Here is a 6986-nt window from a genome sequence, read left to right on the forward strand (position 1 = left end):
GAGAGGTTTCTTGATATGGATTCATGAGACTATTAAGAGCACTGAGCACAGATGGATTGGGTTGGGTGTTTGCTCGGGTGATTGTGATTACTCTTTAGGCCTCGACGTGAGACGGTGAGAGCCTTCTAGTGGTCTATTAGTGGGAGAGTTGTCCCTGAGAGGCCTTGACTTGACTCCAATATTGGTGTACTAGCTTCTTATGAAGTTTGAGACAGGATATGAGGGAGGGGGTGAACGGTTTCCCATGCTGCCAGTGTAGGGGAATCTCCTACACCATACCAATGGTAGTTTGAGAAACGATGTCATTCGCATGGGTCCACATTGTCAAGAGAAAAAGAAAATAATTTAATAAAACCCATGTGAGAGAGGATGTCCCATTAAAAAATAAGCTAACCATTTGCCCAATACATCACTTCCAAAGTAAAGTCAAATGCATCATTATGCGCATAAGAACTAACGAGACGTGAAGAAAACAAAATTATGCTAACCCATTAAAAAATAAGCTAACCATTTGAATCAATTTCCCCATATTTAGACTGATAATTTAATTCTTAGCTTGTTTGATTGGATACTGAAGCAAATGTCCATAAAATAATAAATTGAATTCTGGCACTAGATGTAATCAGATTCGAACATTTTATACCGAGATACCCTTTAATATGCTTTTTTAAGAGGGACGTCGGGGTGTGGACCTGTGGTGGTGGTTTTGGTATCTGCTTGATAATTATCTACTACTGAGTTCATAGCTTCACTCTGGTTGTTGTCCATAATTTGGTCCGTATTTAATTAATTGGAAAAAAAGAATGCTGCCTGGTCGCATGGATCCTGCATCCAGTTGTAAAATTATCGCCTTAGTCCTTGTGAAATAAAAAATCTCATCTATGATGCCCTAATTGCACTCTTATTGGCCCCCATGTTGGCGCAGGGGCCATGCGATTAGGCAGCGATCTCTTGCCCTAATAATTTATAAGACACATATGAGCTAAGAAGTCATCTATCAACCACAGACGTCTGAAAATTCTTCTAAACAAAATCTCTTTCAAAACCTAAAGCTGAAGAAGCAATCTAATGTGCAATGGTAATTTCGTCTCTTTGAGCAAGAATACCGTGAAGTTAAAGGCAAAAAACAAGACTCTAATAAGTCGGATCAGTGAAAAGAAAGTTATTTTCTTGTTTTCTATTGTAAAATATGGAACCCCTCAGCTCATACGACCTTCGCTTCTCCCTAGCATAGTAAGTTTGGAAGCAATAAAGGATATGGATATGTATGATAATTAAACGGACTAGACAATAATAATACTTTACAAAAATTTGGCACAATAAAACGTGTATGACAATGATACAGTATGTGTTCAGTACGTGTCCTTTGGGTGAAATATAGACACATAATTACTGTGCAACAAGCACGTATCATTCAACAAACATGATAGATGAAAACTACAAATTTATCAATATGAACCCTCTATTGTTTTTGCTAAAGATCAGCAAAGTATGTATATTAATATGAGAAGAAATTTTATAAAACTTCTTTGATGTTTGGCCCTTCACCTTCGGCATTGTCATCAGCAAAAAACCAAACACTGCAATCCCTGAAGGGCACCCACCCGATAACAAACTCAATTAAGAGAATCTGTAGTATGGCTGGCTTAGAGCTTCCCAAGTGACAGCCCTAGAGATGACCGAGGGAGCAAAGTTCCAAAAGGTTGAAATTTGCTGTTTTGCTGCTTGATTAGCTAAAGCATCAATTAGCCTCTCGGAAACAGTGCGTGATTCTCCACTGAATGGAACCAAGATAAGAAGTGAGTGACGACCATACCTGCCGAAACCTCCATGGGATCTTGCCTAAAAGAATGGAGGAAACCATTGCCGCCGAAATAGACTCCACCCAATATGAACCCTCTCAATTGAGAAAAACACAAGAAAAAAAAACAAATTATCGACATAATTGGTTCCTTATCTCATAATTCTAGTTTTGCAATTTTTTAATTTTTTTGCACATTAGTAATCTTTTCTTATGAATACTCTTGTAATTATGTGAAGGAGAAGGGAGAGAACTAATTCAAGGAGGAGCGGACATGAGTAGGGGTGTCAATTCCAGGCCCGGCTCGGCAGACCCGACTGAGCCCGCTAGACTAAAGCCCTGCCCAGCCTTCCCCGTTTAATAAACATGTTGACAAGTTTACTAACCGGATGGTCCCGGTGTAGGGTCCTAGCTCGTCGGGTGCCCGACTGGACCGACCGATTCCAAACCCAACCTAGCCTGACCGGTGTAGCCCGACCTAGCCAAACCCTTTAACTTGTAAACTTTGCTATGAGCTTGGGGCTTTGATTTATTGGCCCAAATCTATTTATGAAATTAAATTTCTGTTGGAGTGGGCCTGATGTATTGGATATATTTTTATGACATTAACTTTCTGTTGGGTTTGGCCTGATGTATTGGGTATATTTTTATGATATTTTTTTAGCTTAAATTTATATCATGAGACATGGGCTAGCACGAGTTGCACTATTTCAACTTATTTCTGATGAATCGGCCATGTACGAACGGTTGGAATATTCAATTTTAATGGAAAAGACAGAAAATAGGTGTCAAGATGATACACCTCTTTGTAAAATTAAAATATTTAGTTTTAATGTGCTGCATTGTTTAAAGCATGTTTATATTTAAACAGGCCCATAGCCCGATTCTGCACCATTTAAAGCCCGTTTATATTTAAACAGGTCTGAGGTGAGGTCTGGCTAGGCCTGAGTGAGCCCGGCCGGTTGACACCTCTAGAAATGAGAGAGGGGGGGGGACTTACGCAATCGGGTATAGATGCAGCTTGAGGGTGGGAGAGGTATCTTTATGGGGAAATTGTTGGTGTGTCCCACTTCCAATGCTATCCCTAGTAATTACACTCTCGAATAAATTGGCTTTTTACCGGAAAAAAAAAAGTAATTACTCTCTCTCTCTCTCTCTCTGGTTATGCCTTAAGGCCGTGGTTACGACAATAGAGGAGACGCCCTAACGCAGAAGGAAATGGAGAGGTTAGATCTCATTCTAACGCCAACGAACTTGAATCCAAAAATAGGGAAAATGAAGAACTTTCCTCTGTTCAAAATGCAAATTGATTACAAAGGAGCATTAACCATCCTAATATAAAGAGGCTTGCTTACAAAAGAAGAAAACAAAATTCAAATTTTAAAAGTTTGGCGGGCTGTTCCGCCTTCGAAAGGTGCAAAAAGGCCAAAAAAAGACAATAATTTGACTCATATTGCTTAATATCTCCGACCAATCCGGGTGGACTTCTGTAGATCCAACCGGCTCAAGAACACATCCAATATTTCCTCTACATCAGGCCCCCATCCATCAATCGAATCCTGCTTTGCAATAATAGAACAATAGAAATTTCATCAGAGTTTGAAAAACTAAGAAGAAATCAGGAGACATCGATGGTTCTCGTAGTCATCTGTCTCTTGCTAAGCAATAGTAAGAAAAAAATAGGTTTCAGAAATCAAAGAGAGAGGGAGAAACATACCTGACGGACCCTTTCTCGATTTCTCAAAAAAAAAAACCCTCCGTGAAGGCGATAATCACAGTGAAGAACGGAGTGAACCACCAAGTTTCAGTGGAGGGCCAACCAGAGGTTAAAGATGAGTAGATGACACTCTGTTTTACCCTAAACCTAGTGTGATGCTCTCAAAACTTTGTGCTTTGACATCATCGACCGTTGTTGGAGGAAATTGGAATTTTGGAGGTGGGTTTTGATTTTATTTTCATATATTTAAAGCAACATAATTTAATATGTATTATACGTTTCAAACGTATTATGCGTGTTCAATATGCGATCTTATAAAAAGAACGTATATACTATATGAATGCATTTATTCGTGAAAAAAAATTTGATTGAGCTATATGTATGTGTACACATATAATGTGTATTATATGGGTATTTACTAAGCTCCCTAGACCTTGTCTTTTTAAACTTCCCTTAATAGGTACTTAAAGCACGATAATTCAACATCATATGTAAGACTTTGTAGCGTCCTTTCTTCTGTCAAACCTTAACATGAAGGGTGGCAACAGAACCGATTTAATACAGTATACATCACAAAAAATTTACAGTCAAGGATCTCGATGAACACATCTATTAAAACTAATAACGGGGATTAATGGTTACCTATAACACACTGACGGTGTGTTCTTTCGAAGGAATGCAGCACTAGAACACGATCTCCGTCGAATGATCCTTCTCCAATAGCTGGATCCCAAGCCTGAAGAAGAAGAAGACTCTTTATTTATCTTTTCAATTTTTTTCTCTAAATTGTGTTGTGCAATTAGAGTTTCAGTCATAGTTTCTCTTTTATAGATGAATTAAGTATAAAGATTACAATCTAACAGACAAAATCATGTCAAGTGGTGTGATCCTAAAGGGTAGCCTTTAAGTTATCTTTAATTATACTAAAAGATGACACTATAAAAGGCGTAATATGACAACCCTTAGTGGTATAAACTCCCATTACATTTTATGCCTCTTACTGCTAACATCCACAATGGATTTTGCAAGCATGGAATAAAATCACCGCCATAAAACCTAATCCCTCATACATCAATATAGGAGTGCTAATAACAATGACTTGATCTAAAAACATTTGAAGAATTTTTCAAATAATATTATTTAATATAATAATAAAATAAAATACTTTTGTAAACACTTTACAGAACAACTACTGGACCCCGGATTTAGACTAGTCACAATTCGAAAACTCTCTCACTTGGATGTTCTCTCTAAATGGGCAATAGAAAACTTATTGAATGTCACCCTATTCATATTCATATCTTATACGTCGAGCAGTCGGTGTGTAGTTAGTCATGTCGGTAAAAATCAACCATTGGCATTCCACAAACACACAAAACATGAATGCAATAGTAACTGTCTCTCAAGTATGGGAAAAATAGACTGCCGGATATTCCTGTTGACAAACACAATTGGCGGTGAACCATTCGGGAAGAATTTCTATGGATCAATGCTTAACACAATAATGTGCCCGTATTTGTATCTCCATACCAATTCCCATTAGAAAAATATACAATGCAACAATCTTAGAATAGAGTGCCTAAGCCTGTCCATAATTGAGGACAAATAATGGTAAAGATTGGCAGTTGCACATAAAAGAGAAATTATAACAAATACATAATACAATTGTAATTAATTAATTTAATCCTATCAAATTAGATTTAATGGAGACACATCGAATGTCTACATATCCTACAATCTCTCACTTGTACATCAAAGCCAATGTCTGACTACTATAATACACATGTTCTCAATATGCTTACTAAATACAACTGGTGTGAGTCCCTTTGTCATAGAGTCAGATAAGTTATCTATAGAATCAACCTTGTCAACAAAGATATTGTCATGTTGTATGATCTTCTGAATGAGATGATATTAATTTGTACTCCACATGCTTGTTCTTTTGATTAGATCTAGATTCCTTAGCTTGAACAATGGTTCATCTGTGATCATATAATCGGGACATAAGGTATTTAACGAGGTCAGTTACAACCTCAAGGTTGGTCAAGAACTTTCTCAACCACACACCTTCCTTGGCTCCATCACAAGCTGCCAAATAATTGTTTTTGAAGAAACAATTATATGGTATTTGGTTGTTATCGGCTCTAGTTATTAAGATCGAAGAGGACAAGACACTTGTTGACATAACTACCTCCTTCATTTGATCACATTGTGTTACATTACAATTTCGTAAGGATATTCTCAAACTCAGTGGGGTTATTGTTGGTTTGCTGATAATGAAACACAACAGAAAAATAGTGGTGGGGGGGGGGGTTAGAAGAGGGTATTTTGGTTAGAAGTGGTGGTCAAGGAAGAGGCAGATCAAGTATGAGACCGAAGGAGTTCGACAAGTACAAAGCTTGCTCCAAGTTGAATTTTCACAAAAAAACTTGTTATTATTGTGAAAATGAAGGTTATATAAAGAAGAATTTTCTATCGCGTAAGGAAGATAAAAAAGAAGAGGGGAGAAGGAAAATGGAGATAAATCATCAAATGTTGATGTTATGGAGGGTCATGGGGTGATGATGGAGATATCCTTCTCAATTCTCACTACTTCATCAGGTATGGATACTTCAGATTGAAATTTAGATTCATGTTGTTCATTTCATATGTGTTCATTCAAAGACCAGTTTTGCTACATATCATGCATGTGATAATGGTGCTATCAAAGTTGAAATAATGTAGAAAGCAAGGTTCCTGAGATCAGGAGCATACGAATTCGCATAATTGATGAAATTGTGTTTTTTTTTGCTAAAGGTCAGCAGATGTTGTATTAACTATTGAATAATAAAATACAGTCAGAGCACTCAACCAACTTCCTGGACTTCGTTCCCCACCTTCGGCATGGCCATCAGCAGGGAAGAAAACCAGCAATTCAATTAAAAAAATCACCCCCCAATCACCTAGAGAACCTGTATCTTGGTCTTAATGTTGCATCCCACCTCATCTCATTGGCAATGAAGCTTGGTGCCTCATCCAAGCTACTTGACGCCCTTGTTGAAGCAGCCCGCTTTGCTAACATATCGGCTACCACATTAACTTCTCTGAAGCAATGGCTAATCCTCCAATCAATCCTTGCCAGGTATGCATTGAAAATCCGCCATCTCTGCTGAAAGGTCCAAGGAATTAAACTATTCTCCACACAACTTACCAAAGCAGCCGAATCATTTTCAATCCACAGATGATCCACCTGCAGCCTCATCGCATGCTGTATACCGTTGAAGAGTCCCTCAAGTTCTGCCCTGAAGTTGGATCCCACACCCACATAATAAGCAAAGCAACATCTAGACCTCCCATTGTGCTCTCTTAGAATTCCCCCAACCCCTGATCGTCCTGGGTTCCCAAGAGAACACCCATCTACATTGAGTTTGTACCATCCTTGATCAGGGGGCTTCCAAACAAGTTCAATAATCTGTCTCCTAGGTTGCA

Source organism: Telopea speciosissima, chromosome 4, assembly GCF_018873765.1.
Source record: "Telopea speciosissima isolate NSW1024214 ecotype Mountain lineage chromosome 4, Tspe_v1, whole genome shotgun sequence".
Lineage (NCBI taxonomy): Eukaryota > Viridiplantae > Streptophyta > Magnoliopsida > Proteales > Proteaceae > Telopea > Telopea speciosissima.